The sequence below is a fragment of the Balaenoptera acutorostrata genome, chromosome 12 (genome assembly GCF_949987535.1).
Source record: "Balaenoptera acutorostrata chromosome 12, mBalAcu1.1, whole genome shotgun sequence".
NCBI classification, from domain to species: Eukaryota; Metazoa; Chordata; class Mammalia; order Artiodactyla; family Balaenopteridae; genus Balaenoptera; species Balaenoptera acutorostrata.
Genome location: NC_080075.1, coordinates 18,074,541 through 18,095,991, shown reverse-complemented (window position 1 = coordinate 18,095,991; position 21,451 = coordinate 18,074,541). Strand labels below are relative to the sequence as shown.

Sequence of the window (21,451 nt, the reverse complement as noted above, 5' to 3'; positions counted from 1 at the left end):
CAGACTCATCATCTGGCTTTTATTAGTATTTGAGTGGAATAATTTTCCAACCTTTTATATTCATTATTCCTGTATCTTGATGTTATACATATAACATATAAGGGGCATATGAAACGTATATTAGCACCCTATATCCAATCTGCAATTTGCTTCTTGTACTTGAAGCCTTTACTCCATTTATACTTTTTAAAAATCTCTGTCAAACTGCAAGCAGTGAGATAATTCAAGCCTAAGTATCAGTCCATGTGAGGTTCTGTATGTTATTCTAATGGTTGCGTTCCTGTATACCCATATAATCAGGTACACTTTGCTTCAGTTCCTCTAAACATTCTCTCACATTAAAAATGTTTGCCTGCCTGGAAGCTGTTGCCTCCTGTTGTTTGTTTGTTTGTTCATTTGTTTTATATTTGCAAATGGCTACTTTTCAAACTAAACAGACAAAAGGTAGTGCTATAGATGGAATGTTTATGCCCCTCCTCATGAATGGGATTAATGCTTTCATAAAAGAGGTCCTCATGAATGGGATTGTTGGATGACAAAGAGAACAAAAATGCCACTGAACTGAGAAGGTATTTTGAGACTGAAGAATGAGGCAGGCAGTTCCATATAATCAATGGATCGGTATATTATAGGATAATTTACATCCAGGGTAGGGTCAGTCAGACCGTGATCCAGAAGCATTAGCAACTGCACTCTGCACCTCTGAGGGGCCATTGGGAAAATGTTATAATTAACCTAGGGTGTAGGGGTACACACTTGCAGACAGAGATTGCATTCCTAAGTCAAGATTTGTGATGGGCAAGTAGTCTCATGGGCGCTGAGAATACTTCAGATAAGGTCTTCGTCATTGCTTATAGACTAACAGAGCATGGAGGTCACCTGGGCCTAATGGTCATTAAACAATATCTATTAACTACAAAACCCTTGATGACTGAAGAGATCTACTACACATTACAGTACTAGGTAGGGTCAGTGGAAGGACAGGAGGAACTGAACAGGCCCAAGATGGTGTTAGTTATGCTAATAGCCATAGAGGGATTAATGATTTCATAAAAGAGGCCCAAGAGAGTTCCCTAGTCCCTTGTACCACATGAAGACACAGAGAGAAGTCTGCAGTCTGCAATCTGGAATAGGGATTTCACTAGACCCCAACATTGTTTGCAGTCTAATCTCTTACTTCCAGCCTCCAGAACTATGAGAAATAAATATCTGTTGTTTATAACCTACCCAGTTTATGGAATTTTGCAGCCTGAAAGGACTAAGGCAACTAGCATCATAACAAAGTTACTATGATTGGTTGGTGACTATATTTTAAATCTTGGTTACAACACTGATTTGTTTTCTGCATGCATTTTGCATCCCTTTATAATTATGTCACAGCACTCAGCATATCCTTTTAACAAACTGCAGAGTCTAGTATGGGTGGTTTGAACTTCTAGCCAGGCAGTGATAGCATTTTGCAGATAATGGAACATGGAGGCTTTTACAGTGGGTAGTAGAAATCACTTTAATACAATATTCCTGCGCTTATTCTGATTTAGAATATAAAACAAGACTATATCAGTAATACATGAACGGTAACACCACTTTAGAAGAGGGATTCAAAGTAAAAGAGGGTAATAAAAAGGGTTGTTCGCTTATTTTTTAAAAATACTTCTTCAATATATATTTTTTAAGCTCAATATGATAGAGAAATGGGAGAGAAAAATGAGCAAGATTATACTTTAGGCAAAAATCCAAAACCTTTTTAAGTGTGTGGATCAGACCAGCTGTCTTGTGCAATATGAGGACTCTAGGGGAAAAAAAGGAAAAAAGTTATTCTCAAAATTAGGTAGAGTCTCTGTTGATCACCAAAAGAAAATTTCTCCCAAGAGAGTGGATTCTCCTTTGTATTTACTTGATCTGTTTGAATATTAGACATTCCTTATTCAACTCAAATGTAACATTAATACACATTCTTTTCCTTCCTGGTTGTGGCAGAGATAGCAGATTGGTTTATTAACTGCATGCCAACTGTCCTTTTACATTTCTTAGGATATGCTAGAAGCTGAAGAGTTAAAGATAACCTTTCTCAAATAATCTTACAAGCCCAGGTTTTGCACATATGTGAATTATGCCAAGTAGATGCATTCATGAGCTATTGAAAAGGTAGGAATGAGGTTGTGTTGGTGCTTTTGCTATTTCTGCTGATTCTGTTGATTCTAGTGTAAGGGTTTGTGTGGGGGGAGGAGTGGGATTGGGGTGGGTGTTTATAGCAAGTATTTCAATGCTGAAGACTTGTAAATGTCAAAAATCAGAGCAGAGGACATCTGTTTTTCTGGCATTGGATCACAGCTGAGATAAGGTGGTCTTGCAGCAAATAGCTCATATGACCTAGCTCTCTGGCCATTGTTTTCTCTTCCTGACTGTGGCAAACACTGCTGTATCCTTAGGGGGAGAGTTTTGAACATCATAAGAGTATTTCTGGAATTTTGGCCTATAAGTCTACTCCTCCAATGCTCCCAATGTTCTAAACATCTACTTAGGTGAACTGCATCTTTTTCTGAATGAGGTAGATAGAGTGGCTTAAGTTATCTGAAATCTAACTAACATTCCTTTTTACCCTTCTTTCAAAAGTTTTATTCTAAAAATGGCTATATTTTAAAAAATGACTAGTCTCCTAAAGGACTGTATTCATGATGTTAGAAGTCTCTACTCTCTCTTCTCTAACTTCAGTGAAAACTCTCAAATCTTTCCAGCGGCTTTTTTGTGTGTGTGTGGTTCTTTTTTTTTTTTTTTTTTTTTTAATTGGAGTATAGTTGCTTTACAATATTGTGTTACTTTCTGCTGTACAGTGAAGTAAATCAGCTATATGTATACCTATATCCTCCACCTCTTGGACCTTCCCCCCACCCCCCAATTCCACCAATCTAGGTCATCACAAAGCACCGAGCTGAGCTTCCTGTGCTTTATAGCAGGTTCCCACTATCTATCAATTTTACACATGGTAGTGTATTTATGTCAAACCTAGTCTCCCAATTCATCCCGCCCTCTCCTTCCTGCCCTGCCCCGTGTTCACACGTCCATTCTCTACATCTGCATTTCTATTCCTGCCCTCCGAATAGGTTCATCTGTACCATTTTTCTAGATTCCACATATATGCATTAATATACAATGTTTGTTTTTCTCTTTCTGACTTACTTCTATATGACAGACACTAGGTTGTTCCATAAAATTCCATTCACAGAATTGATATGTTATTTAAATCTAAAGTTGGAAAAACTTTAAGAGCAACTCAAGTTTTAGGATTTCAGATTTTGTGTAGAAGTTGATGTCTATTATAACTGACCTTTAGGGCAAATACACTACAGTTATATCCTTATCTGTGCATCTAAGTAATAAAACTAGTTTTGCCATAAAACCAAATGAATTGATTAAATTCACTAGAAAACTTCCTTATGGAAATGTTTCATAAACATTATTGTTGAAAACATATTCAGCAAAAAAACAAGCCACTTATGCATACCTAAACCTAAAGAGGTGATTCTGGTAGTTATTACCATTGAATTTAAGAATATATTAGCAGATAAATATAGATATTGTGCTTTCAGGCATTTCTTCATAGTTATAAAATTGGACTTGGCAAATTCTGAATATTTTTTTCAGCATATATATTCTGATGTAAATTTTAATAATATAAGAAAGTAATAGTGAGCCACGTTCTTTGCAAGCTGGTAGAAGAACGGGCATGCAGATATATGCTGCTTGATCCAAGCATGTTAGCTTTCATTCCTTGCACAGAACCAGAGCAGGTCTTCTACATACTCATCGTGTTTTAAATATCTCAAGCTAGGACAGCCTTGGGCCAAGAAATGTTAGATGATCAGCAGTATGGAATGGTTAGGGAATCTCCTATCCAAAGTATGACTCCCACACAATGTAGTTGCGGTCAGGAATCCCCATTCCTTTTAGAAAATAATATTTGTTTTAAAACATAAATATTCCAGGGGAAAATTTACTAGATAAATATTTTTTCATTCAATTGAGTTGCAAAATGTTTTTGTATCAGATCATTTCCCAGTAACAGAATTTTTTTGAGAAAATAACATCATTCAGGAAAAAAATATAAGTTGTTTCCTAAAGTTGAAGAAAAATAGGATTATGAGAAAAACTATACAAGAGTGGTAAAGTACTTCTATATGCAAGTTCTCTTAGGACTAACTTATTTCAAGAACACAGAATCATTTATTAAGCATATTCATTTTGTTTATTAAATGTTTTTCATATATGTTATTATCCTCAATTACTGAGCACTTATGCTACAGGTGACTGCTAGATATGTGTTATATGATCGAATCCTTCAATTCTAAAAAGAACAGATTATAAATCCATGATAAAGATAAAGAAATTAAGCTTCATTTAATTTGAATAACTGTCCCAAGGCCCCAGTAAGCAATGGAAAGAGATTTTAAACAAGTTAGCCTGACTCCTGAGATCATGTTCCTAACCACTGCATTATCCTGTTTCTTTTTGCCTCCTCAAACTCTCAGTTACCTGTGGAATGAGTATTACCATCTCCTCTTGACAGATGAAATAACTGAGACTTAGGAATTAAAAATAACTTGCTCAAGTTCCTGTGGATAATTATTACTGGCCTCATTTCATTGGAATTTCTACTTTGGATGTCAAACTTAGTGAACTCCCCTTGCTTCTCTATCCACATAAGAACTGTTCATTGATATGGGGTGGGTGGGGGAGGGCGAGGAATGTCCCTGAGGTGATGTAACATTGTTTAAGGATGCATTCCATACCTGAGAGATACATAGGGACATGCCCACATCACCGATGTCTTTGGATTGCTAACCTGCGTCAATAATTTTTTGTTGCCATCAAAAGAATAATAATTTAAAAAATTAAGTAGAAAAGAAATCACTCTTTTTTGCCTTGTGGTTTTGCTGGATTTTTTTTTACCGCAAAAGATAACTAGGTGAATCGACTTTGAATTACTGACTTCCCAGCTATAAAAACACAATACCTAATTCTAAGGGATCAAGGCCAAGGATATTACCTGAGTCAAATACCTGTTTGCAGTAATACTGATGTCCCATATGACCCAAGTCATGTCTGGTAGTGCGGGGAGACCAAATACACCTTACCAAGTACCCAGTACTGTGGAGAGTGAAAAATACGAGAACTTGAATAATTTGGCAACAGCATTAAATCTCTGATGTCAGAGGTGACAATCAATCCCAAATGAAGGCTAAATGACGAGAAAACCAATATACACTTACTTGCAAGCAAGGCGTAAGAGTTCTTTATTTGTTGGACACAGCAAGGACATTCAGGAGGATAATGGCTCTACTGCAGGCATTGGATGCTCACATGTCTAAAGAGGTCAGTGCAGATAAGTAAATGCATGAAGAAATTGTTCTTTGGAAGCAAACACAATTCATTCAGTAAATGTCTAAGAATAGTCCACTTTAACAATAATTATACTATACCCCACTTTCTAAAAAAATTCATCCCTCTCTTTCATTTTTTGGAGTTTGAGTAATATTTCACTGACCCCTACTTTTACTAAATGGAAAACTATAGTGCAAAGGGAAGGATGAATGCCAACCAGGAGTAGCTTTCTGTGACAGGAAAAAGAGAAAATGGGAACTACAGCAAATCAGAGTGTGCAGGCGCCTTCAAAACAGCAATTTCGAGAAAAAGCCAAATTTTGCCATACAGAAATGTTGACACTGGTTGTTGACAATCTGATTTTCTAAAAGAAGCAGGTGATCTTGGTTTTGTAAAATCAATTCATTTTTATTTGGCAATTAAGTGATATTAGACAACTTCTGTATTGGTAAACATTATGTAGACCATGGCAAATCATTCGAATCTGGTCCAGAGATCCCAATTTTCAACTTCTGCTGGAATGTACAAGATCATCATGATCTTAGAGTATTTAAGGATTTTAGTTGGATTATGGGAGAAATCATGAAGCCCAGATTAGCATCAATGTCCAGGATACATATAATTATTTATTTAAAACTCCTGCTATTCTTTGTACTTCATTTTATTGGCTGCCATACTCAGGCAAGTTTGCCACTCCTCTAGATATGTATCAATAAACTCCCTACTCCAGATGGGCTCCAATCCAAACACTAACTTGAAAAATGTTTGTTTTAAAAGTCAAGCACTGATGAAGGTTTATTAAATCATAGTTGATACCCAATAAGGTATCCAGTCTGTTAAATAACTAGTGAACCATGACCTCCATACATCTAAGTGCACTCTCATCCCCGATTTACCATTTTCAACCCTTTTGAGCTGCATAAATGTCTAGCACAAAGGAAAGAAGAAGTCTAAACAAGATTGTAGAGAAAAGACAATCTCAGAATTACTCCAATATCATTAGAAATCCAAATTCCCCTATAAATCTGCATTTCCTTTACCACTTCCCTATCTCAGACTATTTTCATTGGGACAGTTGCCCCAAACACTCAACCTGTTTACTCCAAAAGCTATGTAAAATTTTAAGCATGGAAATGGTTTTGTTCTTCCTGCCTCAGGCTACTTCTTATTAAAAATCAAGGAATAAACCAGGAAGGAAATTTTTTCTTCTCAGATTATAAAATAATTTTCATATGAAAAAGAAAAAATAGTGAGATGTCAGGTTTCTTTTTCCAAATCAGAAAGCAAAGCAAGGAAGAAGGTGACAACATGTTTGACAAGAATTAAATGATATAAAATAAGATGACTTGAAAGTATTTACTTATATTTTATGATGAATTTTGCTGTGAGGGCTACATTACTCCTTCCAATTTCTAGAAACTTTAATATTTCTGCTGTCTACATTTGTATCATGAACAGTGTTAACTGGTTATATTTCTCCTAGAATGCCTTTCAATTGATTATGTGCCTCAGATGAAGGAAACAATAGTACCCAGCAATTCGGTCCTATTCCACTGGAATTATGCCTCTCAGCGTGGGCTAAGGGTGAAAGGGTGCTAAATTTTAAACGGTTCCCATTGTCAGTGAATAATAAACATCTTTTTTCAAAATTAAACATCCTCTCTATTCACCAATTTACATATCTATATTCATTAAGGACCAATCACAAAATTCCTTTCAAATAGCAGTTTTCTGGATGACTCCTGCTCTATTCTGATCATTTGCCTTAATTGACAGTACTGCAATTCTTAGATATTGACTTATGACATGCCTAGTTACTACTGCACTACCAACATACTTTCTTTAAAAAAAATTGAAATTAAAATGCACAAAACTACATATTTTAATATAATGCACAATAAAGATCATAATATAATCTCTATAAGTATATATAAAATTAAGTCACATCAGGGTTTTTTTTACCCAGTGTGGGTTCTTTTTGGCTTAGAGTGGCATTGTGCCAGACAAAGTATCTTTTGTAATTGAAGAGTTTCTTAGCAAGGCTTAGAAAATTAAAGGATTAAACAAGGGTTTGAACTGTTCAAAAAATGTGGATGATTTCTTGAGATATGTTTCTCAAAAAAACTTTCTCACATTCTATTTTGTCTAACCCACAAACTGGCCTGACCTCTACCTCCTCCATGACCATTTCTTCTGATTTTAACCCTATGCATTTCTTTAGCACAAACAAAAACCACTTTCTTTGTAGATTTGACAGCATATTTCTGCATCTTTATTAAAATATAATTACTAGAAATGCAGAGACTTTATCTGTCTCTTATCCACATCAGGGGATACTTTAGGCATTAAATTACTATCTACATCATATAGCTATCCATTCTGTGTTTGTTCCTCTCTGAAAGAGAAGGTGAAAAATTATTTGTGCTTAGTCACTTTTTGTATTGGAAGGTTCAAGTATTCTATCCAATTTTTCCTATACATCCCCTGGCAGTGAAGCTTTATCATCTCCCTGATCAGAGTTGGTTCTCACTGTAGGCAGCTTGCCAAAAAATGTTCTTTTCTGTTATGATAGCAAAAGTGTAGGCATTTCCGCTTTGCCAAGCCCTGAATTCCTGTAAAAGCCTTGACAAACACCACTTTCACAACTAAAAACATCCCTTACCAACTCTAAGAAAATGTTTCAAGGTGAAGGAACACTGACAAGCTACAGGCTAGTGGGTTTCCCCCCTGAATTTTTAGCCAAGCATAGCTACCAATCTTCTAGGCAAACTCTGTTATAGGACCTCGCTTTCCCAAAGCGGGAGCAATGCCAAATACCTATGTATCCTGGGTTGAAAGGAACTCATTTGGGATAAAAGAATCCCAGTTTGGGGAAAGTAAAAGGGAAAACGTCCCTTATCTACTAAAGGCTTTTACTCTTCCTGGAATGGAAGATGAAATTCTAAGTACTTCATCTAAATCCTATTATATTTCATCTCTTCCTCTGCCTCATCTCTCAGGGAGAAAATGTGTGAGATTGCAAAGGAAGAGCATTCAAGATATTATGAGAAGAGGCTACTATTATCGAGACTTAAAAGAGCATTGGAAAGCAATTCCATTCATTGGAGGCTTGTTTGTCCAACTGTAAAATGAAAAGTTTTCATTAGAAATATAAGGTGTGCTTCAATCATCACAGTTGAAATAGTGTGAATATTTCAGTGATAAATATAATTTAACTGAGTTAAATTCCATTTACCTTAGCTGCTGTGGACAATTATGCTTTCCAAAAATCCTTCCATTCTTTAGAAAATATTGCCAAAAATGATATTTGAGATGTAATGTTTGGAAGGTTGCTGATACAGTTATTATTTTGGTTACCCTTTTTGAGAGCGATATGATAAACTAATTAAGTTTCACATTCAAATAATTGACCTTGCTTGAATGGTTTTGGCAACACTTCCTTGTGCCCAAAAAGGTCCCAAGAGCTATACAACTGAGAAAAAAAAAAAAAAAAAAAAGGACTGCATAGGAAAATTATGTAATCTAGGTGATTCATTTAGTGAATATGTAAATGCTCATCTCTAAGTAGAAGGACTCTAGGTAAGGGGATCTGTTGACCTACAGGCATGTTGGGAAAATCTTGAAATGCTGATGGAAGAGTATGTGTCTATTCCATTAGAGAGAAGGTAAGTAAGATTCAGGTGATGAATTAGTGGATAAAGTAAGCCATAAAATTTAGGCTTGACAAGACCGCATTCAGGGAATAGACAAAAATCATCATAGGTTACAACATCAAATATCAGATCACATTTTATCAACAGGGCAGGAGGATACCTTACCTATTTTTGAAATGGAAGTTCTGCATCCCACGTCTCATATGTTGAGTGAGGCAAAAAGTTTCTAAGGCAAGGAAGAAGCAAGAGGTCCAACAACTTCATCAATATTCAGACTAAAATCCACTTACCACTGACAGATGGAAAGTTATCCCATTTCATCCTATGTTTAGAGAATATCCAGTGACATAGTTCCAAATACAAATTCATGAGCACAAAACTTTTTGTTTAAAGTGTTGAGCTCAAATCCCTATATTACAGTTTTACATTCTATTGCAGCCCTAGTGCAAATGCAAAAGAACTTAGCACAGTTCTGTCTGTAAATTCACCCCTTTTTGCCCAGATTTCTTCCTCAAATTAAATAATGATAGTTCATTTCACTTTAATTGAATTAATTTTCTCCACCTCTTTAACCAGTACTATAGATCCCTCATTAACGTTTTCCCACATTTGTGTTTACTTACAGGAAACATACATTAACACCAAAGCAGTATGCCACCATTTTAAGCCCTTCTATCAAAGCAAACAAATGCAAGAAAAGCTCTTCAAATCAGCCTGAGTTCCCAGGATTATATTAAAGGAAACATAATCCTTTAATAGAAACCAAATATTATCAGATTTAATACATAAAATTAAATTCAGTATCAAATTTCCTACATCTTGAGGAAAACCTACTGGCAAAGAAAATTATGGTTTAAATGCTAACAAACCAAACTTTCTTTTTTTGTATTGCACCTATGATAAGTTTCAAAAACATAGTGCTGCTTAACTAACAGAGTGTTATTAATGAAATACTGAAATAATTTTTTTATGGTGGGACTGCACACTTTCAGAGGATATCTAGTATTTACTGTAAACTCTCTGAAAGATTAAAAAAATTAAATACAAGCATTGATTCCATGTATTTCTTTTGAATTTAAACATGATGATTAACGTTACTGTTATTTAAAATTAAGTCAAATAATCAGAAGATATTCAGAAGGATTTTAAAACAATAAAGTGGAGGCTTAGACCCATGTTGAGAGAACAGGAGGAGTGAAGGTCAGAGGAGGTTCCACTAAGGGCTTCAGCCTGCAATACAGGAAGGGGTGAATTTTAAGAGCTTGCCTGGAAGCTGCTGAGATTCTTAGGAACTGGGAAGATTCAAACAACTACCTGTTTATACTGTAGCTTCTCTATAGCTTGCCCCTGACGCTACTATGAAGCATAAGCTTGGAATTTCCACCAACTCTCTCAGGCTGCTTCATCTCTATAACTAGAAGCTACTTTGAACTTCACATCTTCCCCTTAATCTTTTGGAGCTGCCTCTGAAGAACTGTGCCCTCTCTTCCCTTTCTGCCCTCATATCTCCCTGAGCACTTTGCACTGACAAGTTCTAATCTAGAACCACACTGAAATCGGGAATTTGAACCTAAATTTCTGGATATCTTCTTTTTCCATTCTTTCCCCACTACAACCATGGGAACAGATTTCCAAGGGAGCTCCTAGAAACAAAATTAAGAAGGAATTGTCAATTCAGTCCATATTTTTTCATACTGTGCACCATAAAACCATATTCTAAATTTATGTAAATACATTTTAGGTCAAATTCCAATACTTAAAACTTTCTCAAGATTGATTCTCAAACTTTTGAAAAGCAAAACTACATTTTTAAATGATACACCTATCCTTATTTGGTGTTGTTATTTTCTGTTTCTCCCTCCACCCCTCAATTTGGAATGTGTTAGTCTTTAATGTGCTTTGATGGGGAGATCTGAAGACCCCACTGTCTAAGGTGATATGCATCTTCCATAGGAAGCTGCAGTTCCTTGGGAATGGGCAGATTTGCCTAGATTCCAATATAATAGGTCTGTTTTATTTTACATAGTAACTGGTAGGGAAAACAAGAAAAATGGGCCAAAGACCATAAGTATTATTCACCTGTGCTTCCATAGACCATCTGAAACTACTTCAAAAGCTATGAAAAAATTAGTTGAAATAGAAATACAAGCAACGCAAGTGAGAAATTGTCTAGCTCTGAAATCTTTTAAAGATGTTCTCTCAAATAAATGTCACTTAAAGTGTTCAGAGTCAGATACTACTTCAGGTTCGAATTCTTTTGAGATGAATTAAAAAACGCCCACCTCGGGGCTTCCCTGGTGGCGCAGTGGTTGAGAATCTGCCTGCTAATGCAGGGGACACGGGTTCGAGCCCTGGCCTGGGAAGATCCCACATGCCGCAGAGCGGCTGGGCCCGTGAGCCACAACTGCTGAGCCTGCGCGTCTGGAGCCTGTGCTCCGCGACGAGAGAGGCCCGCGCATCGCGATGAAGAGTGGCCCCCGCTTGCCACAACTGGAGAAAGCCCTCGCACAGAAACGAAGACCCAACACAGCCAAAATCAATCAATCAATCAATCAATCAAACATACGCATCTGATTCAAGATCCTCATTAAAAAAAAAAAAAAAAAAAAAAAAAAAAAAAAAAAAAACGCCCACCTCTTCACAAAATTCTAACTGCCAAGCCAGTGCATTATTTAACTGGCAAAGAATGCAATAAATGAGGGACATATTCACACAGGGAGGTTGCTAATGGCAAGGATACTGAGCTCATAGCTGAATTCAGTCCAAGTTTGTATGGCTAAATATTATTAACATCAAAGTTTCTGTGTGAGGGTTCTGTGCTTCATGAGTTATTGATTTCAGACTCTTCCCTGAGGGAGACATAATAAAGGCACTACAGAACTGATGACCTCTGTGCTCTTCCTAAGGCAAATCTCAAATATCTGGAGCTAATATCCTTTCTTTTCTGGGTTGATTGGTGTCGTCCAGTGTCCAACAATTGCTGTTTGTCCAAAATAAGAACAAAGTAACTCATGTACATAACTGCTTTCAACACAGCACCACCAACAGAAGAGTTTATGTGGGAAAGGGGACTCCACATGCTTTGGTAGAGCGAATCTCTCCAGTATAAGTGCTTCTAAGTTCAGAAATTGAGTCTTGAAATTCTTCCACTGAAGGCTGTTCACCCAGATTTGATTGTTGTATGCTTCACTTTGCCTTTTGCCTTTTGGAACCAATTTAAGCACAAGGAAGAAAAAAAATAAAAATAAAAAAAGGAAACAGAAACATAATGGGCTTTTTAGATATCATATTTTCCCTAAATGTTGGACTAGTGAAGTAATGGTGAGAAGCTGTCTGGTTACCAGTAGTAACTTGTCACTTCAGCAGGTTTTAAACTTTCTAGAAGACCAGAGTTCATCTCAATAATATTAAAATGGAGGAAATATAGAAAAAATATTTATGAGAAGATTATTTTACAAAATTTGAGAGCATTAAGCAAGATTCATATCTGTACTTTTGGATGGTGAAATTTTCCATGTTCGGATACTGATAATTATTTTTCCTTACTATTTCATATGCAAAATGAAATGAAGAGTCAATTAAGAATGTACCTACCAACATGCCAAAAAAGGGTCAGATAGAAACAATATGACTAACTGCCTGAAAGTTATCAGAAAACCAAAATGCATCAGGTAAACTCTTCATCTTTTGTCTCTGAGAGAGTGGCACTAGCCTTTGAGAAAGATTCTATAAAGGGATGCTCAAGAATTTTGGAAAATAGATGTAAGGTAAACTCCAGTTTATCTAAAGATCTTAGTGTTTTACTATACATATGGAAAGTTAGTTTTCATAACAATTCTGTTAGAACTTTCTGTCCTATTAAATTGAAACACTGACCTTTATAAGTTTTGAAAATAAATGCAGGAGTTGGACTCTATTGTTTTGATATTTGACCGCTGACAGATTTTAAAACTCAACGTTTCCTCTCCCCCTGTCCTCCATATCTGGGTAAGATGACAAGAAGGCCCAATGTTCCCTCCTTTGGCTCCAGAGGGAGACTTAAACCCTGCCAGCCCCTGCCTGTGCCTGGGAAGTCTCACTCAACCCCACATACTAATCACAATTCAAAACCAGGCCTGTCTCCTTTCCCTGCTCCTCAAGCCATTTCAGACTTGTTTGTCCTGCTTTCCCCGGAGATCTCAAACATGTCAGTAATAAAACTTTTCATTCCTTCTTGTTGTGTGTGGTGTCTTCAGGCTCAGTATTCAAAGCAAATTTGGAGTAAGGACCCATCTGCCTCTGCAGGTAACAATAACAATAAACTGTCTGCTATAACTTACTTTGGGAGATTTTCCTTCACACATAATTGGCAGGATTTTTAAAAAGAGGGGCAGTTAGTTAATTAACAAAGCAAAACAGTAGTAAGAGAAAACTAAAAGGTGGTGAAAATTCAAGGAACTTATGATATTTCATTGATTCCAAGATACAATTTTTTTTTCACCTTGAAGAACTCTGAAATCTCAGTCTTATAATTGATGAAATTCAACAATTTGTAAATTTTTCCTTCCTAATGATACATAAATTGATGGTGCATTTTAAAAATTAATGACAGTTCAGTTGTGATAAAATAAAGTAGTCGAATGCCATTTGAATACCTGCATTTTCAGCAGAGAGGGTGTATTTCTGAGTAGAGTTTATGTCTAAATCAAGAAGCAGACAAGTGCCTAAGGACCAAGACGAAATAAAAGCGCGGGCTCCCTTCTGCGCCTTTAAAATACGGTGTGGTGAAGCTGAAAAGCCGCCTTAAGGAGACTCCCTCTCCGTTTCTTTCACGTCTGCTCTCCCTGCTGTTAGCGTGATCGCGGTATTCTCCGTGGTGGTTACGGTGATCGATTTGCCCGGGTTAGCCGACTTCCGCCCGCGTCCAAGATGGCGATTAAGCGGCCTTCATAATCTTTACGGGGCTGGGCAGTGTTGACGCTGGAGCTGGCGGGGGGTGGAGCGGCTAGTAAACAGCAAATGCGGGAACTGCTGGGCCGGAGTCAGCCATGGACTGGAAAGAAATTCTTCGCCGGCGGATAGCGACGCCCAACACCAGTCCAAACACTGCCAGCTGAAGATGAAGTCTTACTACAGACATTAAGAGAAGAATCCAGAGCCGTCTTTCTGCAAAGGAAAAGCAGGGAACTGTTAGATAATGAAGAATTACAGAACTTATGGTTTTTGCTGGACAAGCACCAGACACCACCCATGATTGGAGAGGAAGCAATGATTAATTATGAAAATTTTTTAAAGGTTGGTGAAAAAGCTGGACCAAAGTGCAAGCAATATTTCGCAGCAAAAGTCTTTGCTAAACTCCTTCATACAGATTCTTATGGAAGAATTTCCATCATGCAGTTCTTTAATTATGTCATGAGAAAAGTTTGGTTTCATCAAACAAGAATAGGCCTCAGTTTATATGATGTTACTGGACAAGGGTATCTTCGGGAATCTGATTTAGAAAACTACATATTGGAACTTATCCCTGCTTTGCCACAATTAGATGGGCTGGAAAAATCTTTTTACTCCTTTTATGTATGTACAGCAGTTAGGAAGTTCTTCTTCTTTTTAGACCCTCTAAGAACAGGGAAGATAAAAATTCAAGATATTTTAGCATGCAGCTTCCTAGATGATTTATTGGAGTTAAGGGATGAGGAACTGTCCAAGGAGAGTCAAGAAACAAATTGGTTTTCTGCTCCTTCTGCCCTACGGGTGTATGGCCAGTATTTGAATCTTGATAAGGACCACAATGGCATGCTCAGTAAAGAAGAACTCTCCCGCTATGGAACGGCAACCATGACCAATGTCTTCTTAGACCATGTTTTCCAGGAGTGTCTCACTTACGATGGAGAAATGTGATGTTGAGCATCTTTTCATCTGCCTGTTGGCCATCTGATGTCTTCTTCAGAAGAATGACTCTTGGGCTTCCTTGGTGGCTCAGTGGTTAAGAATCCGCCTGCCAATGCAGGGGACACAGGTTTGAGCCCTGGCCCGGGAAGATCCCACATGCCGCGGAGCAACTAAGCCCGTGCGCCACAACTACTGAGCCTGTGCTCTAGTGCCCTCGAGCCACAACTACTGAGCCCACGTGCCACAACTACTGAAGCCCATGTGCCTAGAGCCCATGCTCCACAACAAGAGAAGCCACCGCAATGAGAAGCCCACGCACTGCAACGAAGAGTAGCCCCCGCTCTCTGCAACTAGAGAAAAGCAACGAAGCAGCAACAAAGACCCAACACAGCCAGAAACAACAAATAAATAAAATAAAATAATAAAATAAATAAATTTATTAAAAAGCAAGAAGCAATATTATATCTTCGTGATTGCATATTTTTAAGACCATTGTTTGTCTAGACTCAGATGCCTAGAAAAACATGAATGTGATGAAACTTGCCTTAGAAAGACTGAAGTTCTGATATTAAACATTAAGGGTAGCAACAGGAAGCAAATGGAAGCAATAAAGTTAAAACCTCTTCCAGGTACTATGAATCCAACACAAGGGTTAGGAAACCTAGTCTAGACATACAGATAACATCAAAATGTGTAGTTAGGAGGTCAAGGTAGAGCTTCCAAAGGATAAAACAAGTTGAGATAATGAATCTGATCAACTGACAGAATGGATCCCAGATTGAGATAATCAGGTGAAGTTCAGGAGGACTTCTGGACCTCCATTTTATTTGATCTTGTTTGCTTAGTTATATAATCTAAATGTCAAGACTCCTAATAAAATAGTAGTGTAATAATCAAAATAATATCTAACATAAAGTTTCTGTGAGTATTAATATTTTGAATGTAATATGTTTAGCACAGAGTGGCCATTCTAAGGATTAAATATTATTATTATTATTGTTGTTATTATTATTAGCAAAATCTAAAAGTTAGATGAGGGATTATGCCACATGTTTGCAGACAATGAATTCTGGACTTATTTGAAGGTAACGATGAAGGATGGTGACTAATGGTGAAACCCAACACTTGTGTCTCAAGCTTTTAATTCAGGTCCAAGTAACTGACAATTTTTAAGACCCATTATGTGTCAGCTTCAACCCAGTTGATATGCCTGCTGTTCAGATGAGAATTTTTTCACAACTTGAAATAGAATGAAATATACAACAGTAGAAACTGAGTGCCATGTTGTACACTCATTGGACAGATCTCCTCTTGTTGCTTGGGAGGATAAGCCAATCAATTTAAATTTCAATAATTGAAACAAAGATTTTGGTAAACTATGTTATATTCTCTCATTCAGCTTAAGTAACAACAAAGCTAATAGTTTGGAACTATATGAATTTTGTGCTTGTTTCTATATGAGCTCAGAACTCAAATAGAGAAGGGATATATTTGACCCATATAAACTCCAAGACATCTATTTTCTACAGTGGCTAAATAACTCTACATTGATAGATTTACAGCTTTTCAAATTCAACATGTGTGAAAACAGACTCCTCTGTTCTTTTGAAATTGCTTCGTCCTCTTGGGTGCCTGTCACCATCTATTGTAGTGATATTTTTTACTCAATATCTTTCTTTTACCATCACTCAGGAAAAAACAAACATTAAATGCATAGTTATAACTGCAATAATCCCTGAAATATATTCCTTCCTTTCTTTTCAATTAACACATGATCTAAGTCCTAATTGTCTGACACTTAAGATTTTGCATTTTCATTCTAGCTGGTCTCTGTGCGCCTAGATTTTTCCCTTTTCTCTTCAGTTCTACCCTCCACCACCACTTATCTTTCTCAAAGCTCCGATCATACTTTTCCCTCACCAGTGAATACACATCCAGATCCAAGCTCTCCATCTCATTTTAAAAAGCCTTTCACAATATGACCCTGACTGTTCCCAGCTTTATTTCCACCAGCACTCCTTGACCTTCCTTCCAAACATTAACATCAATTTTTGACTGCCATGTTATTCAACTTTTCACGCCTTGATCGTGCTGCTTTCTCTTCCCTAAATTCCTTCATTGACTTACTATTTGTACATTTCTTTTCCTGTTACACTGTGATCTCTCAAAAACAGAGACCAAGATTTTAGCAGAGTAGATGTTCAATAAATGTCTATTGAATTGAAATAAGTATCAGACACTTATGTAATGAAGTTCACAGCTTTGTCTAAAACTATGCAGAAACTAAGCTATGTTGTCTAATTTAGAGTCAGGAAACAGGTTCCAGCTCATAGCTGGTGCTCTTTGAATAGTAGCCAAGTTGAGTATTGCGATGAGAAGGATCTCAGGCTATATTAAAAATCAATTGGAAAATGTGCTATTCCCAGTTATTCATAGGGGTTAGGTGTGCAGAACTGTGGGTAGATGTTCTTGCTGTATATTTTCCATCCTTGCTGAAAAAGAAAAACTATCTTCTATAATGTATTGTTGATTATAGCATTTTATTATTTCTTCCAACATATGTGCATTGAATGTTCATTCTCTGCCAGACATGTATTTTCTAGCTGTGGTGAGTAAAGCAGTTGATGAAACAGCTCAGGGTGAGCTTTTAATTTAAAGGTGACAGAGACAAATAACAAAAATTGAAGAAATATATGAGATACATAATTTCAGACAGTGATAAACACTACAAAGAATTAAAACAAGGTGATATAATGAGTCATCCAAAGTTTTGGTATTCAATTGATTGGGTAAACAGGGATAATCTGAAGAAATACATTTAAAACTAGAAAGACCCAAAATATGAATATCTGGTGTCAGTGGCTCCAGGGGAAAGAAGAGTAAGTAGAAAGGCCTGAAAGTCAGAACAAAATTAATTTTTTGAAGAATATTAAGAAAGCTACTTATCTAGAGAGGATGCAACTTGTGGAATATGAGGGATCTTGGTAAAAGAGAATAATGGAGAAGCTTTCAATTAGGCAAGGCCTTGAAAGTCATGATAACAATTTTGGATTTCATTGTTTAAGTGTGAAAAAATAGGGGATGTTTAAGATGTTGTAGGTGAGAAATAAAATGGTCTGGATTAGAATGCCAAGAGCATAATTTAAAAACTGTGGATCCATACGGGGCATATCAACTTGTTGATGGATTGCCTGAGTTTGTGTAGTGTGTGGTGTGTGGTGTGTGGGTGTGGGTGTAGGGGATGATTATTGAGGACTGGAGTAAGAGACATTGGCATATTAAAGATAATTCTAGATTTTTGTTTTAACGGATAGATGATGGGAAGGGCAATTTTGGAGAGGAAAATCAAGAATTCTGTTATGCCTATCAGACATTTAACTGGAAATCTAATAGAGGCCTTTAGAGATGCTGACCTGGAGCACAGGGGAGAAGTCTGAAGTTATGGATTTGAAGTCATCTGTGTATAGATGTTATTTAAAGCTATAAAATATTTTGTTTGATAGATAAGAAGTGACTTATTAGAATAGGATGCTTGTGAGACTTACAAGTGGGTGGGCAAGGGAGTGCTGCACTGAGAACTCAGTGGGCTACAGTTTTAAAATCAAAGGAAAAATTAGGACGAGAAAAAGACCACCTTCTTCCTCATTCTTGAGTAGACATCAAGCTTCCATCATCAGCTCCTCCTCCACATCAGGCAGGGGAGTTTTCTTGTCCCTACATGGTCAAGCCAGGACTGTCATGGTGCAATGGAAATGAGCAAAAAGTTGGTATAAAGCTGTAAAATTTAATTCTCACTTCCTCTAAGGCCTTCAGGCTCCATTTTAGAGAGTTCTTTTAGCAATCCTTATAATTAATATGTTTTTGAATTTAACTTGAATTTAACATCAGAAAAGTGCATAAACATTACATTTACAGTGGTGAATTTTAACTATTTCTCAGATCAGTTAGGTTATATTTAATTATATCTTTATTTATCTCCAGTTTTCAAAGTCCACTCTTCTTGAAATTTCACTAAACCACCTATATTTTCTCTCATATTTTCTTTGTTTTAAGAAGTGCTTAGTTTTTTGGTTTGTTTAAAAAATTTTTTGGCTGTACCGTCCAACTTGTGGGATCTTAGTTCACTGACCAGGGATAGAACCTGGGCCCTCGGCAATGAGAGCATGGTGTCCTAACCACTGGATCGCCAGGCAATTCCCTTTTCTCTCATATTTTCTGTCAATGTTTATGCTTCTATAAATTTGGAGAGATTCCTGTCTTCTAGCACCCATACTTTGTATTGCCTTTATGTCAGCCACTACAATTTTACAATTTTTAATTTCCAGAAATGCTTTCATGATCTCCATAGACTCCTTTGCATGAAGCTCTTTTTATAAAGTCAATAATTTATATATTTTAATATATTATAAAATCTTCTATTTTTTATTTGGTTTATTATATTATTTCTATTTCCTCTGAAATTAATTTTTATATTGGCCTTTTCTTTTTGTGACAGATGGCAAAACTGAATGAATTTAGAATCATATGCCAAAATTCAGGAACTGATTACTTAAAGCTCACTTAATTTTATAGACCCAAAGTTTACATTCATTAGATGTCTTGGATAATGGATAAACTATATCCCAGACAAATTCCTCAGACTGAAACATAAAATATTTAACTCTGATTCTATGGAAGTGGATGTTTATTGAATAAGAATATAAGCTTGTGGCAATTATAAATCACATAACTTTTGAAATTGTATATTGCTAAATATTTTAACAAAAATTTTCGTATTTCTTACTTTCATTTGCATTTCTAAGTTTTACCTTCTTACTGCTGACACAACCTGATATTTCAGGCTCATCCTATACTTGTCCCAGCTCTGGAATCAGCCCTGGTTGCTTTTGTTGGACAATATTATCTAGGAACCAAAATTTGGGTGTTAAGTGTGCTATTTGCTCTTGGAATGCAGTGATCAGGGCTAGAATATGTGCACATGTATATATATTCACCACAGAAACACACACATATATTTCTATTGATCTTTAGCTCTAGCTCTTGAGAGATAAATAGATATATAAGACTTTATTCATATAACTACCTTTATTTATATATTAAAAACCATAAGTTCACACTGATACCTCTAATACAGGATTTATTTCACTTTTCCCCCTTTCCATATTTTTAACCTTCTCTTTGGCAATGAGAAACCTAACTCACATTATCTTATCGCTCTGTATTTACTAATTTGTTCACTCCCCCGGAATGTAATCAATCTTTAAAATTCATAGGCTGCTTCTTGGGCTTTAGCTCTGCAAACATGCTGGCTAAGTGGTTGCCTCATGGGTCATAACCTTACTGAACACAGCAAATGTGCCAGGAAAATCCATGACTATGGACCCACAGAACACACCAGTCACACCAGACCATTTGTTAGGCCAAGTATACCTATCATTCCAGTTGCCTGGGCCAAATCTTTAGTCTCAGTAAAACAATAGACAAATCTTCATCCCTAGCTCCACCACAGCCAAATTTTTGCCAAATAGGACTTAGCCCAGGCAAAGGAGAAAAGGAAACAAAGGAGAAGAGTTGCCTCATAAATATCTTATTTCCCCTTTTGCTACCGAACATATGCTCCATAAGACAAGAGAGTGTATGATATTTTTACCCTGGTAACGTGTATGTGTCTGACACATTTATATAATAAATATAATCAGAGTTTCATTGTTGAATAGATAAATGAATGAATAAATGAATGAACTACTTGTTAACTGCAGGTAGGGTAGGACATTGATTTCCTAATTCCTGACACTATTTTTTTTTAATGAAATATAGTTGATTTACAACTATTAGTTGGATTAGTTTCAGGGGTACAGCAAAGTGATTCAGCTATATTTTTTCAGGTTGTATTTCATTGTAGGTTATTCAAGATATTGAATATAATTCCCTGTGCTATACAGTAAAACCTTGTTGCTTATCTATTTTATGTGTAGCAGTTTGTATCTGTTAATCCCATACTTCTAATTTGGCACTCCTTCCCTCCCTCTCCCCTTTGGTAACCATAAGTTTGTTTTCTCTGTCTGTGAGTCTGTTTCTGTTTTGTATATCGATTCATTTGTATTCTTTTTTAGATTCTACATATAAGTGATATCATATGATATTTGTCTTTCTCTGACTGACTTCACTAAATATAATATTCTCTAGGTCCACCCATGTTGCTGCAAACGACAATAATTTTTAAGGCTGAGTTATATATATATATATATATATATATATATATATATATATATATACACACACATACATATATATATACACATATATATATATACACATATATACATATATGTATATATATATACACAAACACACACTCAGTCTGAGGAGTTTGTCAGGGAAATAGTTTATACATTATCCAAGACATTTAATGAATGTAAATATTGAGTCTATACAATTAAGTGAGCTTAAAATAATCAGTTTCTGGATTTTGGCATATGATCCTAAATTCATTCAATTTTGCCATATGTTACAAAAAATAAAGGTCAATATAAAAATTAATTTCAAAG

At 36.2% G+C, this 21,451-nt stretch overlaps 1 pseudogene; it reads left to right on the top strand.

The window, feature by feature from the left end:
• The first annotated feature begins 14,062 nt into the window (after positions 1 to 14,062).
• Positions 14,063 to 14,912, top strand: LOC103013067 (serine/threonine-protein phosphatase 2A regulatory subunit B'' subunit gamma-like; annotated as a pseudogene).
• Positions 14,913 to 21,451: the final 6,539 nt, after the last annotated feature.